Consider the following 22,828-nt stretch of genomic DNA (forward strand, 5'->3'; position numbering starts at 1 on the left):
ATCTTGCTAATGACTGTGGTTTTAAAGATGCCGCTTGCCATAACTGCCAGAAAAAAGGGCACATAGCCAAGAAGTGCAGAGGTGCTAAAAAGCCATGGAAAAAGGAGTGGGAAGAGTCAAAACCCCAAATCATGTGCAAAGTGAAGAGCCGGAGGAGCAGTGTTCATTTAACATGTTTAATATGGACCTGAGTGAACCCCGGGCAGACCCGATCTGTGCAACGCTGCAAATAAACGGAAAACAGCTGACGATGGAGGTGGACACGGGTGCCTCAGTTTCGGTGATAAGTCAAACCACCTACTCCAGGTTGTGGTGCTCTGGAAAAGCGCTGCTTTAAGGAAGACTAACATCAGACTGAGACAATACACCGGTGAGTGCATTCCTCTACTGGGAGCTATAGAAGTAGATGTGATGTATGAAGGCCAGTCAGCTAAAGTGAAGCTGTTAGTGGTAGACGGGGAGGGACCTAGTCTGATTGGAAGGGACCTCCTAAAGAAAATCCGCCTCAATTGGGGGGAAATCATGCACATGAGAGTGGTTGGAGACATCCTATCAAAGTATGCAGACGTTTTTAAGGATGAGCTTGGCACCCTCCGCGGCACAACAGTGAAGTTAACCGTGGACCCCAACGCAAAACCACGTTTTTGTAAACCACGCACGGTGCCATACGCCATGAAGGCTAAGGTGGAAGCAGAGTTGGACAGGCTGCAGCGGTCAGGTGTTATTGAACCTGTGGAGTTTTCTGACTGGGCAGCCCCGATTGTGCCTGTGCTGAAAGAGGATGGTGCGGTGCGGGTATGTGGTGATTACAAAATGACAATTAACCAAGCCTCACAACTTGACACATATCCCCTGCCACGAGTTGAGGATTTGTTCGCCACACTGGCAGGAGGACAAACGTTTACAAAACTGGACATGAGTCACGCGTACCAACAGCTCTTGCTGGATGAGGACTCTAAACAGTATGTGACCATCAACACCCACAAGGGACTGTTTAAGTACAACCGCCTGGTTTTCGGCGTCGCGTCCAGCCCAGCCATTTTTCAACGCACCATGGACAACCTCCTGCAGAACATTCCCCATGTCGCTGTCTACCTAGACGACATTTTGGTGACGGGTAAAACAGAAGAGGAGCATCTGCAGAACCTCGACCAGGTGCTAAAGAGAATGAAGGAGGCCGGGCTGCGTTTAAAACGCAGTAAATGTGTTTTTCAGGCTTCAAGTGTCACCTACCTGGGTCACAGGATTTCCGCTCAGGGTCTTTCCCCCATGACAGAGAAGGTGAGGGCGATAAAGGAAGCTCCTTCTCCAAAGAATGTGGCCGAGCTCAGGTCATTCTTGGGCTTAGTGAACTATTACGGGAAGTTCTTGCCTGAGCTCTCCACTGTGCTCGCCCCCCTCTATCAGCTGCTGCACAAAGACTGTTCCTGGAATTGGCAGCAAGCTCAAGAGACAGCTTTCCAGCAGGTAAAAGAACTGTTGCACTCAGCAACACTACTCGTGCACTTTGACCCGGACAAAGACGTTGTCTTATCCTGTGATGCATCGCCCTACGGCGTGGGGGCGGTCCTATCGCACTGTATGGAGGACGGAGATGAAAAACCTATTGGGTACGTGTCTCGCACTCTCACATCAGCAGAAAAGGGTTACTCTCAGCTAGAGAAAGAGGGGCTAGCTGTAGTTTTTGCTGTGAAACGGTTCCACCAGTACCTGTATGGTCGCCCATTTACCATTTTTACCGACCATAAGCCCTTGCTGGGCCTGTTTAGTGAGACTAAGGGTATTTCACCCATGGCGTCAGCAAGAGTGCAGCGCTGGGCATTAACTTTGTCAGCGTATCAGTATCACATTGTGTATAAAGCAGGAAGTGAAAATGCAAATGCAGACGCATTCAGCCGTCTTCCCCTCCCAGAGTCACCGAGCCAAACTAACCTACTTCCAGAGACTGTGTTTTTGTTAGACAGACTGTCTGACTCTCCGGTGACAGCAAAGCAAATCAAACAGTGGACTGAAAGAGACCCGGTGCTGTCACAAGTAAAGAGATGGCTATTGCAGGGCTGGCCAGTATCAGTTGAGCAGGAGGAGCTCAAGCCCTATGTCAAGCGTCAGCTGGAGCTAAGTGTGCTGGATGGCTGTATCCTCTGGGGCTCCAGGGTGATTATTCCACCTGCGGGACGGGCTCAGATAATGGAAGTGCTGCATGAAGCTCACCCCGGGGTGTCGAGGATGAAGAGCCTGGCCAGGTCGTTTGTGTGGTGGCCTGGGATGGACGGTGCTTTGGAAGAAAAGGTAAAAGCATGTTCACAGTGTCAAAGTAACCAGAAGATGCCCGCACCTGCGCCTCTCCACCCATGGGAGTGGCCGGCACGTCCGTGGTCCAGGCTCCACCTGGATTTCGCTGGTCCGTTTATGGGCCACATGTTCCTGGTGCTGATGGACGCTCATTCAAAGTGGATGGAAGCACACATCATGTCAAATATCACAGCCCCAGTTACCACTGACGAGCTCAGAAGCATCTTTGCCACCCACGGGCTACCAGATACGGTTGTCAGTGACAACGGGCCCACTTTCACAAGTGAAGTTTTCAAAGAGTTTGTGGAGAAAAATGGAATCCGACATATCCTGACTGCACCATACCATCCTGCTTCCAACGGTTTAGCAGAGCGTGCTGTTGAGACACTGAAAGATGGACTGCGGAAAATGACAGGGCACACGCTGGAGACTAAGCTGGCACGTTTCTTATTCCAGTATCGGATTACTCCACACACAACCACTGGTTTGCCTCCAGCAGAGATGTTGCTAGGGAGAAAGCCCAAATCTCATCTGGACCTCCTTCGCCCGGATGTAGGAGCAAAAGTTGCCCGATCACAGGAGAACCAAAAAGTGAGACGGGACCAACATGCAAAGGAGCGGCTTTTACAGCAGGGGGACTGTGTGTATGTCAAGAACTTTGCCAGCGGCTCAAATTGGCTGCCAGGAGTTATTCACCGCCAGTCTGGTCCAGTTTCTTTTGTGGTTGACTTGTTGGACGGCAGGCAGGTTCGCAGGCACCAAGATCACGTGCGTGTCCGCACTGATGCAGAGGAGAAGGGGTCTCAGAGTGTTTCGCACAAGGACGGTGTGAGTAGCTCTATGGACTGTGTTGCACCTGTGTGCATTGATGGACTGTTGCTGCCCCCTGATGGACTGTCTGAGCAAACTGCCTCACCTGCCCCTGCCGCTGCCCCAATTCCTCCCAGTGCAGCACAGTCTGTTACCCAGTCTGTGGACTCTCCTGTTGCACCAAGAAGGTCAGAGAGGCAACACAAGCCTCCAGAGAGACTGAACTTTTAAACTAACAAAAAATGTTGTGCATTACCGGATGTTGTTGATTGCCTGTTGTTAGAATTCTAAAGTTGGAATGTGAATTTAAGTTAGTTTTAGTGCAATATAATTTCTGTACTTTATAAGGGGACATACATGCAATTTCAGTTTGTTTGGGTAACCGTATTATAAGTGTTTACTTAAAGGGGGAGAAGTGTTATATACTGAGTTAGTGTTGCACCCCGGAACCTTTGGACCGACACCTGTGTACCCCGCCGTTGGGTTATTGTGTTTGCTCCACCTGCATGCCTCATGTACGTTTGGCTACTATGCTGTGAGCATTGGTTTCAGTAAAGACCCAAAACTGAGTACAAGTGTGCGTGCATTATTGCCCTCGGGTTACCACAAGTTACTTACAGGAACAACTCTGAAAATATTGGTGATGATGATAATCCTCAACAAAATGTTCCAATCTCCGCCTGAATCCACTCTGTTGTACTATTGCAGGTTAAAATACGGCAGTAAAGAAACTGGTCTTTACTGATAGATACGTATTACTCATTATCAGATATGTTTTGTTTGAGTGTTATAGAGTGAACAAGCGAGACTATGTTTTTCAAAAACTCTAAACCACAGTTTATACAAATGACCCATAAACAGTGTTGATGCATTTCTTTCTTCAGCGATGATAAAGCTAATAGACATTTTGGAAGTGGAAGTTGGAGCCACCATCTGGCAAATGCGTATTATTCTTAAGATATGAAAAAACATATAGAGGTTAGGGGTCGACCAATACTGTTTTTTCAGGGATGATGCTGATAGACATTATTATTATGAAACTGAGTTTCTTATCGTTTTGAGTTAGTTTTTTTAGTTTGCTTTAATCTTTTAAATACAGTCTATGATTTGTATAAGACATGGTCCTAGGTCCCACATTTTCAAAATTGATGAAAAGGTCTTTCTGCACTGATTTTCTGCATACAATCGAATGCAGCAGGCATGCCTGGGCGAGTGTTGCCCCTGTATGTACTTCTCATAACTTCTGGGTCACAATGGCAGAGGAGGTAAGAACTGCGTTCATACAGTCAAATTGACAGTGTCAATGGTGTTCTACTAGTGTTGAAAGGAACTCTGGTCCATAAGTGCCTGCAATAACATTGACGGCCACTAGAATCAACAACGCAAATCCAGACCTGCCCGGCCAGTTGGTCTGATCCGTTCAAGCTCATTAAATATGTCAGAAAATTGCCGGAAGAGTTGCCAATCAGATCGTTTTATCTGAAAAGGGCGGACTCTGGGTAGGACGTAACAGGATGACGACAGTGCTGTTTTGCGGACCGACCACGGCAAAAGTTTACTAGTTTAACAGTTAACCCCGCTGTTCGCTAAACGACGGGGCTTAATACGTCACCTTGTTCATTGCTCTGATTGGTCGTAGTGCTATCCAATTGCGTGCAGTGGTATTTGAAATGCACACGTAGGAGCTGCCCCTTGAGTTGGGAAGGTCTATTGATCGTGGCCAGACCCGCTATCGTTCTAGATATGGGTCTGGATTTCCTGGCAAGCAGATTACAGCTTTAAATAATAAAACCATTTCTACAAACCTCCACCGGTTTGTAGAGCAGTTTTCCACCTGCTGTGTCCAGACACATCCAGTGTCCATGAAGGATGCCATTGTAAATGTCATGGCATTCTAATAGTTAAGATATCATATTCTGGAGCAAACTTATCATTCTTATCTTACAAGAGAAAAATATAAAAAGACAAAGAATTAGATGCTGTAGCCTCCCTCAGCCAGCATCCTCTGCACAGACTTGAAATACTGCTTGGCACCCAACAGTTACACAAAGCATCAACCATAGATCAAGTTTACAACACACTGTAAATTGTACCACCCTCAGTAACATTTATTAAATCACCCAATTCTACTGCCAGTGAATTTATGGTAGATTAACACGGCCCCATGACACACACACACACTTGTCTTTCAGAGGGAAACTCAAATATGTGTGTGTCATAAAACATGGTGGCAGGTTGATGGGATGCTCACTGCTGGTTAATGTGAGGGATTTTGCACGTTTGTGTATCGGCAGAGATTTGTAAGACGGAAACATTCGCTTAGAAAACTCCCACACACCATGAGGCACACTGCTTTCTGTTGAAACTCAACACTTATTAAGTGTATCATAAAATGACCTGCTTCTCCATATGTCATCGGCCTAATTTGTATAACCTCCCTGGGACTTCAGACCTTGGTGGAAACATGGACAGACAACACCGGGCCACATGAACTAGAAGTTCCTGGGACTTTTGGTTGAAAAGCAGCTTTTTTTCCTTTTCTTTTTTTTAATGATCTTTTCTGGCATTTAGAAATGCTTTATTGACAGTTTGGAGGGACAGAGATGAAATGGGGCAGAGAGGGGACTGACATGCAGAGAACGACCCGGGTCAGAGTTGAACTTTAAATACAGCTAATAGGCTAGTTTTAAGATATGGTGCTACCACTAAACAATTATTTAAAATAATAATAAACATTTAAGTTTAAGCTTTATCAAGCAAATCTTGACATGAGCCACATATTCAAATATTTGAAAAAGTAGAGTAGCTTAGTGGACACATCCAGTACAGGGGCTGAAGGTATGCTGCTGTTCTTGTTGTAGTTATTGCTGTTTATTTTCCTCTGTCTACTGCCTGGCAGTCAATGGACGGCTTTGTTGATTCCTTTATAAATCAAATACTAAAAAAAGCCCCGGCACAAGGCTGCTACAAGCAGTCTGGCTGAAACTAAATTAGGCCGTTTATCACACTATATAGAGTAGATATACCCCCCCAACCCAATGCCACTTCACTAAACACGCAAAACAACATCCCAAGCTGACCATGTAGGCTGCACTATTCCACTTTATTGTTAGGGTTGACAAACAGGACTGTATCTTGCAGATACAAATGCATAAAAACACACTTCTTTTCCTTGGCTTTTATCTCTAGTTGAGAGCGTTCTATCCCAGCAGTGTCTACTTACTAGAACTTTTACTATTGTTTTGTATCTTAATTTACTTTTAATTTTTGCTTTTACGTGTCTTTATTATGTTTTGGATGTAATGTATTTTACTTTTGACTTGACTTGACTTAGTATAAATTGTCCTTTGGCGCAACATTTTACATCCTTCCTTTTAAAACTTAGATGTTTAATCAGTAATTGTAACTTATATAACCCACCTCTTATTTTTGATTAAAAACAAATATTCAATCATGTAGCATGTATTAGTTTGAACTTTTAAAAAATTTAGCACATGGAAAGAGAAAATTATAGGATGTAACAAATTCATGTAAAACAAATTATTATTTTAAACGATCTTTCCCATTATTCATTTTGATGGCATATTATAAACACTCTATGTAGCTGGCTCCTCAATTCATACCACTTTAGGAAAAGAATATCCTTCCCTACTCCAAACTTACAAAACTTTCAAACTCAACACCGTTATTCAACCTCAGATTTCTGAAATGCAATACGTTGCAAATGTGTAATATAACCCATACAAGCACCCTGGACTCCAAACTTTCTGGAATGTTGTCCATTTTTCTATAACTACCTTTTATTTCCTTATCATTGCTTTTGCTACATTCATCTGGCCACGGTTTGTTGGTCTGTGTCAAGGTGTTTCTGGGTATCTGGCTGTGAAAATGCAATTCTACTCTGACATTTAAGCTGTGGGAAAGAGATTTTGAAGATAGGACATTAATGTTGGATAGCCTAGCTCTAGGGTTTTGCAATAAAAGCTCAAATCCAGCAGGTGTGCTGTGTTGTGATCACTGTTGGACAGTACTGTCCATGGAAACACACATTGAAGGTACAGGATTTCAATGTGGCTTCTCCCATCATTAAATATTTATACATTGAGGAAGAACTCTGTATTTCCAATCTTCTTTATTTTTGAGGAGATGCTGACCCGGACTGAGCCTTGTTCTGCCTCTACTACAGATTGTTGTTTTCATCCTCACTACTGTTTTTATCTTGTTTTGTGAAGCACTTTGTAACTATGTTTTGAAAGGTGTTAAATTAATACAATTATTATTATGAATTATTATTCGGAATGGAGTTGCTCTATTTGTCATAATAGTTAATAACACAAATACACACAAACACACGCGCCGTGCACACACGCACACATACCAACCACACACACACACACACACTTGACAGAGATATTTTAATCAGTTTTTCGTGACTAGGAATAAAACTGAAACTTTACCAATCTGTTAAAAATAATTTCAACAAAACGTAAAGAGTAAACAGTGTCTGTTGTGACTATGAAAAGATTGACCAGGGTTGACGTTGGATTCCCAGCCTGACCCATGTTAAGTGTCTGAGAAATAAAGTTGGTATTGGGGGATTCTGCACTTCACAAATAATTCCAAAATCCTCATTCACTATCAGATACACCATTGTGTATGCAATAAGAAGCAAGGCTGAATTTAAAGGTGTGGAGGGTACAGACGTAGTGGATGGGCACGTAACATGCCCATTTTCACAGAACTGTTTGCCTCTTTTGGACCGTTTAGTATTTCAGTTAAACAATGCCAAGCAAACCTTAGCAATAGTTTCCCTAACCTTAACTGCAATATAGTGGTCATGTGTAGAAATTGTAGAGTGAGAATTTTGTTGCACCTTGATAACATAAAAAGATGTTTTCACTGCATACTCAAATGCAGACGGAATAAAGTTGTAGTATTATCAAAAGTAATCTGCTGGTCTTACTGTATCAATGATATAAAAATGTGCTCACCATTGGTATTATGATCATACAAAATAGAACAGAGCCAAAAGTGATGCAAAATTCATTGCAAGTAACAACATTTTCCTTTGTATATAATACAGAAACTGCTGGATGCCGTAGGTACAGCACCTTGGGAGTTAACATGTAGAACTCTACAGATGTCAGCTAAGAATGGTGTGATTAGCACAACAAAGTATTTTCACCCTACTCAATTCGTTACACACACACACACACACACACACACACACACACACACACACACACACACACACACACACACACACACACACACACACACACACACACACACACACACACACACACACACACACACACACACACACACACACACACACACACACACACACACACACACACACACACACACACACACACACACACACACGCACCTCTAGTTTTTCATTGGGAGTGCATCTCAGCAGGGTCTCTGCCTCCTGACAGCTGACAAGGTGGAATGATGGAGGCTAAAAAGCTTTGATGTGTGTTTCTATGCTGCATTTCTATATGTGTGCATCATTCATGGCATTGACTTACTCTCCATCAATTAAAAAGTTGGAATCGTAACATGTTCAGATATATTAATATTCAGATGACATTTTATATTTTGATTGATAATTATTATTATCATTTGTTACTGAAACAATACAATTATTATGGGATGAATAATCTTATACAACTGTATCCATCTATCATGGATAGATGGACACATTTTAATTGAGGAACGCTTGACTAACATGTTGCTTTTAGTGTAGTTACACAGCAATACTACAGCATTACAGTTGTCTGTATTTTAAAGGCTGTGAAACATGAGAAGGATAGAATAATCTTCCCAGTTCTCATTTGGTTTCTCTGTGATATTTCTTCTCCTCTTCCCACAAGCTTTCCCAGTTTATTTTTATCTTTTATGTGTCTCAGTGGTTGTAGATCCTTGCTGTTCATTCTTTACATCTTGTGTCATACATCTTTTGTCTGGCTGACACAATGCATGGAGAGTGGACACGTAGGGACAAGTTAGTACAGCAATACAGCGATATGAGAAATGAGCGAATAGGACGTCAGAGAAGATTGGTTGACAGAAGAGGGCAACTAAGGGAAAAGGGGAGTGAATATTAAGATGTCAGTGTTTTCAATCATTTTTCCTGGTTACAAAAATGGGTCTTTTAAATTGATGTAATGTGAATTGATTAGCTATATTTTAGTTCTATTAACTTTTTGTGTTTCTTGTGTGTAACTATGTGTTTTTATTATGCTGCTGGCTGCTGCCGGGTTACCCCTTGAAAAAGAGATGTTTAATCTCAATGCGTTTCTCCTGGTGAAATAAAGGTTAAATAAAAATAATAATAAAAAATATATATGTTAATTTGGAAACTTATTACAGCAACCAATTCCCTGCCAGTGTAGTGCCAATGTATATGTTCAAAGCCCCCAGTCCACTGTGTATTAATTATAACCGTGCAGGTTCCATGGTATAGCGCGAGATATGTAAAAGAATCCTGCTGTTCACTCAAAATCAGCTGCCAGCGCACGTCTTACAGTATGATCAATTGTCAGCTTCAGCTGACTCTCAAAAATAATAAAGAGAAAATGGAGAGAAAGTAAAGAGAAAAAGGGGGAAGTGCGGAAATGCTGTCGAAAGAGGAGCAGTAGAAAGATGAGTTTTCTGTTAATTTCAGCGTTCAGAGAGATTTCGTAGTTTGACACACTTGGCAGGAGGCCTTTGACTGCGGCTGCCTTTGAAAAACAGTACACACACATAATGTGCACGCACACACACACACACACACACACACACACACACACACACTCATGGTCAGCCGAGGATAATGTTTCGCTTGGAGGAAAAACAACACAGAGGAAAATACAGAAAGAACCACATATCCTGTGTATTCATTTATTTTGGTTTAGCTTGGCTATAAATGTCACATGCTATCAAAGGACATACTAGTTACATGCAGAGCTATAATTACTTTAGTGACGTGGAGCATACATGTGTGCCTGTTGTGTTTCCTGGAAGTGCTGTGAAAATATATTTGCCCTCTTCCTCATTTCTTCCATTTTTGTGTATTCGTCAAACTTAAAGGGGCATTATGGGGGTGGGGGTATCACTGTTCCCAGGGCTCAATGTTCACAGACTCAATGTGTTAATATGTCAGGGAAGTCTGTCTGTCTGTCTGTCTGTCTGTCTGTCTGTGTCCGTGTGTGTCTGTTTGTATGTGGACAGAACAAAATACAATGAATTTCAATTTCATTGAGCTCCCACCAGTTAGTCTATTCTCCACGCTATAGTTTATATGTATAGATATGCTGTGTGATCCTCTCTCACGCCCATGTAGAAGCACCAAACTGATATTGGTTGCTACAAATAATCACCAAAAACCAATCAACGTTGCACGAAAACCCAAATCTCTCCAGATGCATTCTTATTGAGCATGAGAAAAGTACCATGATGTGGTTTTCCTTTTGCAATCACCTGCGATGGTGTGAATCAGCCAAGCTTATTCAGACTGTAGAAGGAGCTGAGGGCGTGACTGTGTTAATCAGTCAACCAGTAGACATGACAACCTTAATCAAGACAATGAGTGAGGGGCTGGAATGCTTGATGGTGGAAAAGCAGCAGTCACTTCATTTATACATCTCAATAGTTGACGTGATGTACAAAAATAAGTTGCATGGCCCATTAGCCTCATCACACATCATATGTTGACAGAAACACACTAGGCTACATGTGTAAACACACACAGAGGCTCAGTCTGAACTATCTCTGAGTTGTCAGTGTGAATTACCTGCATGTCAAAATGGAACCGATAGGCTACATTGCTGGAGGGAGACTAGAGCAAATTGACTTGCTCAAGGCTGTTGTTTTAATGCACAGAACCACAGACAACCATGTTTTCAAGAAATAAATTAACTTTACTTTGGTATAAATGTTTCAGGCTGGCTTTAGCATTTCTTTCAAGGAATTTCTATGGGAATTAACTCTACTTGACTTCCTGGTGGAGGATGAGGCCATGTTTTCAAGTTACAGAAAACAAATTAATTAAATTTTTAATTTGAACATGTAAAAGAAAAACAAATTGTCGTACAGAAAATAATGATGTTACAAAAAATAGAAAGCATAACTAGATACATGAATGAAAAACACTTGCAGATTGGAATAACATGTTCGAAAAAGAGTGGAAAGAAGTTCACACTTATTTAATCCCACCCCTTCTCCGTAACTCATTGTAATCAAGCTTCCATAGTCATACTTGTTATCATTATTAATATTTTAATTCATTATTATTATTGATTATAAATATATTTTTTAACACATCCAAATATATAATTTTATAAATCAAATTAAATGTAAATTATAAAATGAAGTTAATGTAATGATCAATTCGTGGGCATATCTGTTGAGGGTTTCTGTAGTTGGCAAAAACACTATTTCCAGTCATTTCTCTAAGCTTTGCTTACCGGCTGCTTGTGTTGAAGTCATATTTACTGACATTAACAGACATGAGAGTTCTATTCAGCAGTATTACCTCTTGGCAAGAAAGTCAATTAGCATTTTTTCCCAAGATGTCATCTACAGCTTTACGTTCTCTTGGTTTGAACAATTGCTGCAAGACATAATATATGTAACGGACAAACAGTTACACTTGTTTGTCCAATTGTTTCACTGTTACATTATTTAATTTCATGTTGACATTTTTTAATTCCTGACAGACAGTTTTATTTCCACAAAGCGTTGCCTATCTCTAGACGTTTTCTCCACAATTAGTGACTCAACTCATTCAACCCCCCCCCCATGTTGGATGATGAATGCTGGCTAAACTGTCCCTGTGCTCTACTGTATAAGCAGCCTCTCAGCCTCTCCAGACAATGTTCTGTAAATGCCAACCCACTGGGCTAATTTAATAAAAGCCTCTTCTATGTCACCGCAGAGACAGAGCAGGTAATTACACCCTCAGCCTGGCCTGCACGCACATGTTATTATGGGATACGGGATTGATCTGAGCGTGCCCAAGGGTTGCCCATGGAGATGGATGGCCACTGCCAAGTGTCTTGTCTCCAGTGGCCATGGAAACACAAGGCAAAGGAGTGCATTAACCTGTCCAATAACAGCACCCTCAACACACACACACACACACACACACACACACACATTATTGAATGGACAGTTTGACTAATTTAGTCTTGAAATTGAAAAGCAAATCCCTGACAACCTATTCAAACAGGAGTAACTTGATTGGAATCTATGAGTCAACGCACTCAGTCAATTGTTTGGCCTTTTAGGTGAAAAGAAGAAAACAATGAAGTAAAAGCAGAGCCATAGAGTATGAGAGGGAGAGGAGAGCGCACTGCAACCTTTTAAAGGCTTCATTTAAAGCCCCGGTGTGTTTTTAAGTTGCTTCATTTCTAAAACAAAGTGGAAAGAGCAGGAGACCATGTGTGTGTTTTATGTCATTATTAGTACGGGAGGAGAGAGTCGAGTGAAGAGAAGGAATTGTCCAAAGACTTTTAATTGGATTGCTGAAGCGCTTTCCTAATTTAGTTCTGCATTCTTGCTAATATAAAAGGGGTACGTCTTTATGTTGCATTGTGCTCTCACACACACACACACGGACTCACACCTCAATTGAGCCCAGGGGTTCAAGGGTAGCAGGAGTAGGTGAGGTTTGATGAGCTGAACTCCGGACGCTTCAGCAAAAATTCAATTTAGAAGGCCCTTAGATTGACTGGTTAATTTCCAGCAGCTTACCTATAATAGCTTTCCTTACTGTTGCCTTAATTAAGTTCTCACATTAGTGCTTTGGCTGGGGATTGGTGCTCTTTAGAACCTGTTAACGCACATTTCCCTGGTGGTCAGAGCAAACAAGCACACACACACACACATACACACACTCACACGCAGACACACACACACACACACACACACACACACGCCTGTAAGAGGTGAGGGGAAGTGGCGAAATTAAGAACACAATATATTTGCCTCTTAGCGACCATACACACACACACACACTGATAAAGTAAAGGCCCTCGGGAGATACACCTTAAAACAGGAACAGCTAAACTAATCTAATGTCATTCCTCTGAGAGCATAGGGCTGTACATAGAGTATGTTTCTCTAGCTGCGGTGAGCTAGGAATCGTTTTCTCTCACTGAGTTGCAATCATAGGCCAAATTCATTCACAATTGTTCATCTATGTTGTTCTTTTTACAATGAACAGAGGAACAATGGTGTGGTAGGATGGCCTAGAGACTCTTGAGGAAAGGGGGCCGAGTAGTAACCACAAGGTAGCTGGTCGATCCCCGGCACCGGACAGGAGGGTGTTATTTGTAAAACTAGTGGTGGCTGCTATTACATGTACAGTGCCCACCATCTCTACCATTGTGTCCTTAAGCAAGACACTTAACCCCAAACTGCTCCAGAGGCGCTGTACAATGGTAGACCCCTCTGACCCCCTCCAAAGTTTGGCAACTTGAGAGGGGATATGCGAAAAGACAAATTTCAATGTCTAAATTGACTAATGAAGATAACTTAACCTACAGTAAAATGCTGACATTAAGAGTTCAATTGTACTTGTCCTATCTACAGGAAGCATCTGCCACAGCCAGTTAGAATATGATTCATTCACCTTGTAACTAGGCATGGGCAGATAACCACTATCAAGGTAGACCATGGTTTGAAAGAGTCAAGGTTTATTTATGGTAATTACTGTGTGTGTGTGTGTGTGTGTGTGTGTGTGTGTGTGTGTGTGTGTGTGTGTGTGTGTGTGTGTGTGTGTGTGTGTGTGTGTGTGTGTGTGTGTGTGTGTGTGTGTGTGTGTGTGTGTGTGTGTGTGTGTGTGTGTGTGTGTGTGTGTGTGTGTGTGTGTGTGTGTGTGTGTGTGTGTGTGTGTGTGTGTGTGTGTGTGTGTGTGTGTGTGTGTGTGTGTGTGTGTGTGTGTGGCCTGATCCACGCCCTGAGAACATGAAATAAGTGTCTGTCTGTCTGTCTGTCTGTCTGTCTGTCTGTCTGTCTGTCTGTCTGTCTGTCTGTGCTCCAGTCTGAGTGTCTCTGTGATAGATCTTAAATGAAAAAGAGAGAGATAGACCAGGCATACTTTTTAAGACAAAAAGCCTGTTTGAAGATGATCTCAATTTAAATTTGAGCATTTGCATGTGCAAAAAAAGTAAGACGCTGTTTGAAAGAGCTGGGTTGATTTCACCTCTATAACGTTGATCATTCCTCTCTGTCTTCATTTTGCTCAGAATATGCAGGAATAAGTTTATTTAAAAAAACAGAGTTACTGATTTGAAATATATTGCCTGGGAGCAAAAATACGGGAAAAGTGTAAAAAAAAAAAAAAGGAAAAATTTGAAATCTCAATTTTCTCTGATTGCTCCATAAGCTCAGTTAAAGGTGTAATTACAGAAACTCCTAATCTTTAATCATAGTTTAATTAGCGTATCATGCAGTCATTATAGCAGTTCCCGAAGGAAGGAAGTTAAACTTTCTACTTTGGTGTTTGGGGGGAATTATTTTGGGCCTGAATACTTGGCTGAGTGCAGGCAATTTCTTACAAGCGATGATGCACATCTCCTGCACCTTTGTTCCATTAACCAGCTTTTTCATTTCACAGCATCTTCCATAGCATATTGGTAATATTAAGGAAGAGTTAAAAAAAAATTGTTTTGGCTCTCTACCTCACTCTCCGGCTTAAAAAAGGTGACAGAAGCTGTACCGGTAACTGTGCATGGATTGTTTGATATAGAAATGGGCAAAGGTCACTCATCCAGGTTAGCTTAGCTCAAACACTGGTAGTCAAGGGGAGCAGGTCAAAAGATGAACTTTTCAGTATCACTAAACACTCCTGGGTGCATGTTGGGACTTGTTTTGTTTACCACGTTATGTTGTGCTCTATAGTTCATTTTGGGGCGTATTCACATCTTCCGTGTTTAGTTCGGTTGAAACAAACTCAAGTGCACTTCCGCCTTCGGTGTGCATCTTTCAGACAGGTGTGAATACAAAAATCTCACTCGGTGGCGGACCAAACAAGCGCACCAAGACCCAGCTGAAGAGGTGGACTCTGAGCGCTGCCAAACCAACTCTGCTGAATTTCGTTTGTGGTACATGGTTCAGACCAAAGTTTCAGGATGATATCTATATGTAAAACATTTTAACCTATTCACCTGCAGTGTCTCGCCTCCATTACAGTAGCCTATACTTTAAGAGGGGATAACCACTAAAAAGCTACCAATATAAAAGCTCTATCCAATCAAACCATCTTCTAGAGATGTACAGGATATAAAACAAATCACAACTAGAATTTGCCCACCCAGATGGTACCGATATGTGACATTTTGGGACTTGGCCCATGGACTACAGTATATGTCATCACCATACTCTATTAGGTTTTATACTACAGGAATCAACTTAATAATTACTCAAATTAAACCAGCTTCATTGTTTTTCTAACAGAAGTTAGTGCTCACTATTAGTCAGTGCATTTTGCCTCCTACATCTGTTTCCTGTTTCTCTGATCTTTAAAAAAGTGTTGTTGTCATTGGTTTCGATAATCCTCAAACATATGACATTTCTGCCTAGTTTCATGCATGTCAAAAGGGCAGTGGATACAATTGATAACAATGCAAATTGTCGAAGATCCCATAAATTCAGATTTTGAAGGATTTACTATTTCCCGGCCTTCTCTATACCTTTACATATTTTAATTCATCATTGTGATGATTACTCCCTGCAAACTTTAATTACAGTCATTTTGGACTAGACTGGTTCAACCCTGCAGTAATTGTGGTAGCCATCTAAAAAATGGCCACCGGGGAGACATTATGCAAATTCTCTGATTTACTATTGTTAAAAGCACTTGTAATTAGCATATGTACGACATATTTCTGTCTGTGAATAATTAGCAACTGTGTGGGCCAAATTCTTTTCTCTCTTAATAGAAGTGAAATGTGACACCAGGGCATTACAGAGTTGAGTCTGTCTGCTGAGTGTAAGAGAGGGACAGTCCAAGTACAAGTAACTGTCCAAATCACACACAACCAGCCAGCTGTCAAAAGGAGAAGTTGTTGCCCGCTAAATGCAATTTGTGTACAAACAGTGGTAACATTATTTTAACAGATAATTTTATATATATAAAAAAAGTTAGTATATTACACACAATACAATAGTTAGGCTGCAAATGGTTGCATTACCAGAGTTGATGAGCTTTGTTTTAAAGTAAGCAATGTGTATGTACGATTCCTGGTCTGGGCTACGACGAAGAAAATTAATGAATTTTACGAGAATTAAGTCCTAACATTATGCAAATAAGGTAATACTATTACGATAATAAAGCTGTAAGTTTCAGCCTTTTACACATCCCATGAAAGCCAGGAATATTCGGGCATTTTTGTCCCCCAACATACTGTAAGTGATGCAAAGAATCCTTGCTTGCTCTGTAGCGCTGTAAAACATAAAGGCCTACCGCCAGCAGGGATGTAGGTAGCTATTCATTTCTCCAACGTTTAAATGGAACTTTTGATTTAGATAGTCAACTAGTGGTCTATCAAAAAAAAGCCAAAAAAAAAACACTGATAAAACCAAGCCCAATCTAAACTATAAGGTTAAAAGTTTAAAGGGGCCTTTAGACTTAAAGAGGACCTATGATGCTTTTTGACTTTTATGACCTATAAACGTTGTTATGATGATTCATAGTCATGCTTAACCATACTAAATTATCAAATAATGACTTACATGCATTTCGATGTATTCCCTGCTGACCGTCTGGGGTGTCTGTGCAGAGCACTAAACACTATTCTAGCCAGTCGAGAAGTCACGTCTTCAAAGCGGTCTACCCTTTCATAATTCGTGACGTCGCATAAAAATTTGTGACGTGACCACGCGGATGTTTCCATGTATGGTAATGCTGTCACTTCCCTGTTCGCGTCTGCCTCGCGCCTTTATAGGTCCATGCTCGCGCTTCCCGCCACTGAAAGTGTTTTCCGGAAGGAAGGTAACCAATCACAACGGAGTGGGGTTTGCAAGAGGGGGGGGAGGGTAGCGGAGATGGCCGATGCACAGGCGGAGGGAGCGGAGATTGCCGAAGCACACACACTCAAGTGTTGACAGGATGTGCTGGATCGCCAAAATAAGAGAAAGAGCTTCCCGAAAATCTACATAGTTTTTTGTGATGTGATTCGTGTCAGGTTGCTCTATAGCAGTGTAAAACAAGAAATTAAGACCAGAAAAGTAGTATAATAGGTCCTCTTTAACAATATTTTAGACTTGTACCAAGCCGTTAATGTAAATGCCGTTGTAACGTGCACCGCACCTTTTACAAAAAAGTATAAAATCCAGGGTGGAAAAAACCCCTTACTACCATTGCTACTGTGCAAGGACTGGAAAAATGTTGACTGTACTAGGCAAGTACATTTTTATATTGATAGTGAAAACAGTAAATGTGGTATTTGACAGTGAATCCACTGCTGTTGATGCAGGGTATCAAGTTTGTATTTTGATTTATGTAACATCTGTTTATGGCAACTGCATGAATTTGTCTGTTTTTCTGAATGTTTTAAAGCTTTGAGTATAGATGACTGAGACTTTTAGTGTTAAAAACAGCATCCTATTTGGGCAATTCTGAATCACAATCCAGTGCGCACCGGAAGTGACGTCACATCGACAGAGCCTCCGTATAAAAACAACCAGGGATGCGACGGATATAAAAGTAAGTGGCAAGATCAAGGCGCAATGTTATGATGAAATAAATCAGTAAAAGTATGTCCCAAATGTACAGTATGCCTACTGCATCTACTAGATTATTTTTATGATCAGATGTAGTATGTAGAATAGAAAAAATAATAATGTTTATGCGATTTGGAATGCAGGGATAGTCTCCTCTCAATACATTCTAAGGTTGTGATGTTCCACTGTGTTCAGCTCAGACCAGACACATTGGTACGCAGTGCGGCCAGGCCTGGAGCCTGTTAACAGGAGGTTCAAACACTGCTCTCAGGAAGTGACTGGCAGAACTGAATGGCAACGCTGTCTGTAATAAATATTATTTATAATTCATTCAAGTCTCCTGAAATCTCCTTCCGGCTGAGCTGACATTTGTGGAACGTTCATCCCAATATGGACTTGAATCAGCCTGGGTGGCACTTTACAATAAGGGTATATTAATTAATGGTTAGTTAAAGTACCCTTATTGTAAATTGTTACCTTAGCCTGCTCAATTCCTAACATGGGGCTTTGCTGCTGTTAAGTTAAAGTCAACAAGCATGGGTCAACCTGAAAGCACCATTTCCCTTGTGTCTTACAGAGCTTTCCTATAATAGTCTAAAATCAAAAACTAAAAGAAAAAAGGGTTCCAAAATTAACATGTTGTCAAAGTTACATTTCATTGACCAATGTGATGGTGACGGCAGAAGAAAAAGGGTCAACTCATTAAAGATTGCATAGGGCGAGCAACATTTCCCTGGGTAAGTCTCGACTACAATCTAGTGTTAGGATATGGTAATGATTCTACTGTGTGTTTATTAAAAATATCTGTTTAAAATCTGATAAAACAAAGCAATAAAGCTGGTAGAAAGTGAAACTCTCTTAAGATGAATATGGAAATAGGTCACACTTAGAAAGTTTAAAATGCTCAGTATTTCCTAAAACACTGGGTTTCTTATAGTTTTCAAATTGACTATTTGCAGCTCTTTAATTACAATGTGTTGCTGTAGTGAGTATGTACTGTACAGTATGTTTGATGACTGATGATTGTAGGGGTTTGAAAAATAGAAATGTCATAGAAATGTTAATCCGTGTACCTTCCGTTAAATCCATATCCGTTTGGAGATCAAAACACGAAACACGAAAAGTGACCTGTTTTTCTTTAATAATCATCCTCTCATCTACATTATATATTATACTAAAACACATTTTTAATCACAATTCATGACCAGGATATCAAATATGAGAATAATGGCCTAGATGTTGATTTTGAAAAATACATGTTTCTATTTAGTGGTCGAGGTTCCGGTGTCGTGCGAAAGTTACCTCCGATAAGGTGTGTGTGTGTGTGTGCAGGGCCGCCGCTCCCTATACGCAGAGTACGCAGACTGCGTAGGGCACCAAGTTCCTGGGGGGGCACCCCAAAAAAAAAAAAATTTTTTTTTTTTTTTAATTAAAAAGGAAAAAGAGATGGTCCGGGGGCCCCCCAAAATAGTTTTATTTTTTTTAAAGTTCATGATAATCATTACATTACAAAACATATATAAATTAGTTATGAACAGGCCCATCGTTGTTTTTTCTTAATTGTGTAACCTATCCAGGGGTGGATTACTGCACAGGCACACCGGGCACAGGCCCAGGGGCCCAAGGGCTCAGGGGGGCCCTTAGCCAGAGATACTGATAGTAACGTTTCATGTTGCATAGTCAAAGAGCTCAGTCACTGATGTCAATAACAGGGTCCAAAAAGGAATAGCCTAAATATAAATACTCATTAAAATGTAACAAGATAGAAATCATCATGGGCCCCTCAACTAGTAGGGGAGAAATACAAAAGCAAGCTAAAAACAACAGCATTAGTAGCTCTGTCTAAGGGGGTTGAAGGCCCCCTCACACATACACAAATAAACTGTATATGTGTGAATTCTAAATTGTTCATATCCACCCTTTATCTGTTGAAATGGGCCCCTCCATCATAGAACATGGGTCTGCAGACCAATCTACTGTTTTTACAGTTGCAGAGTAAAGAGTGCTACCTGTTTAAGAAAAATCTGAAAAATAATGTTCCTTCTGCATCTCAGGATTTGATATCTCTCTAGTCTCTAAAATTTCCTCACAAAGTGCACCAGATTGATGCATTTTACTTTAAAAAGGTAAAAAAAATTCCACCCACCCCCCAACAAGGTACAGGGTCCCTCCAACAATACCCCAAAATCCTGTGGGAAACACTGACTTCCTTAATATGTTTTTGCCATTAATTGTATGTATCCGTGTAGAAAATTCAGTGTACCTGACTGGATAGGGACAAGTGGGGGGCCCTTTAAGAGTGTAAGCCCAGGGGCCCATTATCTCATAATCAGTCTATGATCCTATCACTCAATTCCTTTGCAAAGGCAGTTTTTTCACAAGTTAAGCTGTTCTTTCTGTTAGTAAATGCTGGCAAATGTGCCAAAAAGCAGTCGCAGAGATCTTGCAAGGGCGAAAAAAATTCGCTCGCGCCCTGCGGACGCTTCTGGGTGTTTTTTTTTTGGGGGGGGCATCACTGACAATTTCTGCTTAGGGCACCCAAAAGCTTAGCAGCGGCCCTGTGTGTGTGTGTGTGTGTGTGTGTGTGTGTGTGTGTGTGTGTGTGTGTGTGTGTGTGTGTGTGTGTGTGTGTGTGTGTGTGTGTGTGTGTGTGTGTGTGTGTGTGTGTGTGTGTGTGTGTGTGTGTGTGTGTGTGTGTGTGCGTGGGCGCCCAGAGGCGAACTTAGCCATTACGCAAAGGTAGGCAATTTCATTGGGTCTCATAATCATCTAATAAATGTTTGTTTTACTCTTCATTCATTAATCACAGATAATGTGCGGACGTCAGCATCGCACTGGGAACTGAGGGACTCATCCTACACTATTTATAATGTTATTGATAATCGTGATCAGCTGAGGCATGAGCCCCAGTGCAGACGGCTGCATATGAAAGCATTTTTATTGGTTAGGTCCACGAGTGAAAATTGCGTCTGAGGCGATGGTCGTCTCTTTCTCTCTTTTTTCCCTGTCTTCGCTTCACTTGTCGAGTCAAAGTGGGCAATCGCCCAGTTTAAAGGTGCGAACACACTGCACACCGCCGCGCGGCGAGTTTACATAGAAAGTCAATGTATTTCATGCGGCCGCCGCAGAAGTTGAAAATATTGAACTTTTTGCCACCGGCCGCGCAGTAGTAGCCGATCAGTGTTGAGCTCCTCCCGACGTCACTCGCTTCGGGACGACTGACACAGGAAATTAAGATGGATGAAAACATAATAGTTACAGTTTGCTTCCATGTGTGTGTGTCGAGGAAAGAAGAAACTTGTCTAGGCTATATTTTGTCCACGTTTAGGCTATAGGCTATCTGCATTGATAAAGTTAATAGATGTGTTCCTTGTGTCAAATTGATCCGGGACTAGACAAACAAAAAACATTCCCGACTCCAGTCAAATCCTGATGCTCGTGCCGGTGGCATGTGAGATAGAGTGTAAATTAACCACAGTTTGTGTGTTGGGAACTGTGTGACTTACTGAACTACAATGGAGCTCTGTGGCACAGAGGAATACTTGTAAGTGGATACAGCCAGTGATGGTTTGGTTGTTCCATTGACGTAAGAAAAAGTTCTCAACAGACTTTCAGGAATGATTTTAAAAGGCCAGCCTGACACTTAAGATAACCTTCTTTATTTAGGATCATCCCTGGAGTTCACTTTTATTGGTGTAACCCCAGCCTTGAAATGTGAGGAAATTGTTGATCACTATCAGACAGTCATTCTTATTAAAATTATTGATGCAAACTGGGAAGTAATATAAGAGAATGTCAGGCCGCCTTCAAGGTTATCTCAGCAGGAAGTCAATGTGAAGGTTTCTTTGAAGCGGTTGGGGGCAATAGTCTCTTTGTACAGGAGCCTCCCTTAATGTGAATTAGCTTTGCTTTGCTTTAACTGCTCCTGCCAAAAAAGCACATTTTACCTGTAGCTTCACCGGCTTCATCTTCAAAGACCCTGCTCCGTGTTTGATCACTTACTGATGAAAAAACAAATCTTTTACTAATATTTTCATACCACACCAGGCAAGATTAGGACTGCCATCATGATCAAATATGCTTTGATCGATAAAAAAAAGGTTAGGAAATCAACTCCTGGCAGTAAGTAAGCAAGCAGTGTGTGTGTGTGTGTGTGTGTGTGTGTGTGTGTGTGTGTGTGTGTGTGTGTGTGTGTGTGTGTGTGTGTGTGTGTGTGTGTGTGTGTGTGTGTGTGTGTGTGTGTGTGTGTGTGTGTGCTGTCACACTGAGAAGCAGCAGGTGAATCTTTCACACGAAGAACTAAGTATTCACTTAGAGATAAGATTGGAGCACCGCACGTTCTCTTTCTTCTCTATGGGTAAATATATATGTATGTATCAATGTGTCTCTCTGTATGTGTGGAGGTATACTTCTCTGACTACACAACTGCAATGCTTATCTACACAGAGCAGGCTGCACACTCAGGAGCTGTGTGTGTGTGTGTGTGTGTGTGTGTGTGTGTGTGTGTGTGTGTGTGTGTGTGTGTGTGTGGATACAGTGGCAGGAGCAGTGGATTGTGGACAGCAGGGTTTGGGCTAGGCTTTTCTTTTCACAAGATGGATTCATCTCTCACTCTCACACACACACACACACACACACACACACACACACACACACACACACACACACACACACACACACACACACACACACACACACACACACACACACACACACACACACACACACACACACACACACACACACACACACACACACACACACACACAAACACTGAGTGTGTGTATTGTGGTGCTTATACTGCTCACAGAGGGGGACATATTGGGGGAGGAGAAGGGGCCGGTTAAGATGTGGCGCACAGTGAGAGTTGAGTGGCTTGTCTTAAAAAGCACTGCTGCTAAACAGATTTTTATCAGGTAGAATTTCCCGCTGTGGAGCCTCAACTTAAAGGGGAAGTCCACCAAAGAGATGGGACTGTAGGTAGTAGAAGTATCCCAGCAGCAGA

This window comes from Ammodytes marinus, assembly GCF_949987685.1.
Source record: "Ammodytes marinus genome assembly, chromosome: 6".
NCBI lineage: Eukaryota > Metazoa > Chordata > Actinopteri > Uranoscopiformes > Ammodytidae > Ammodytes > Ammodytes marinus.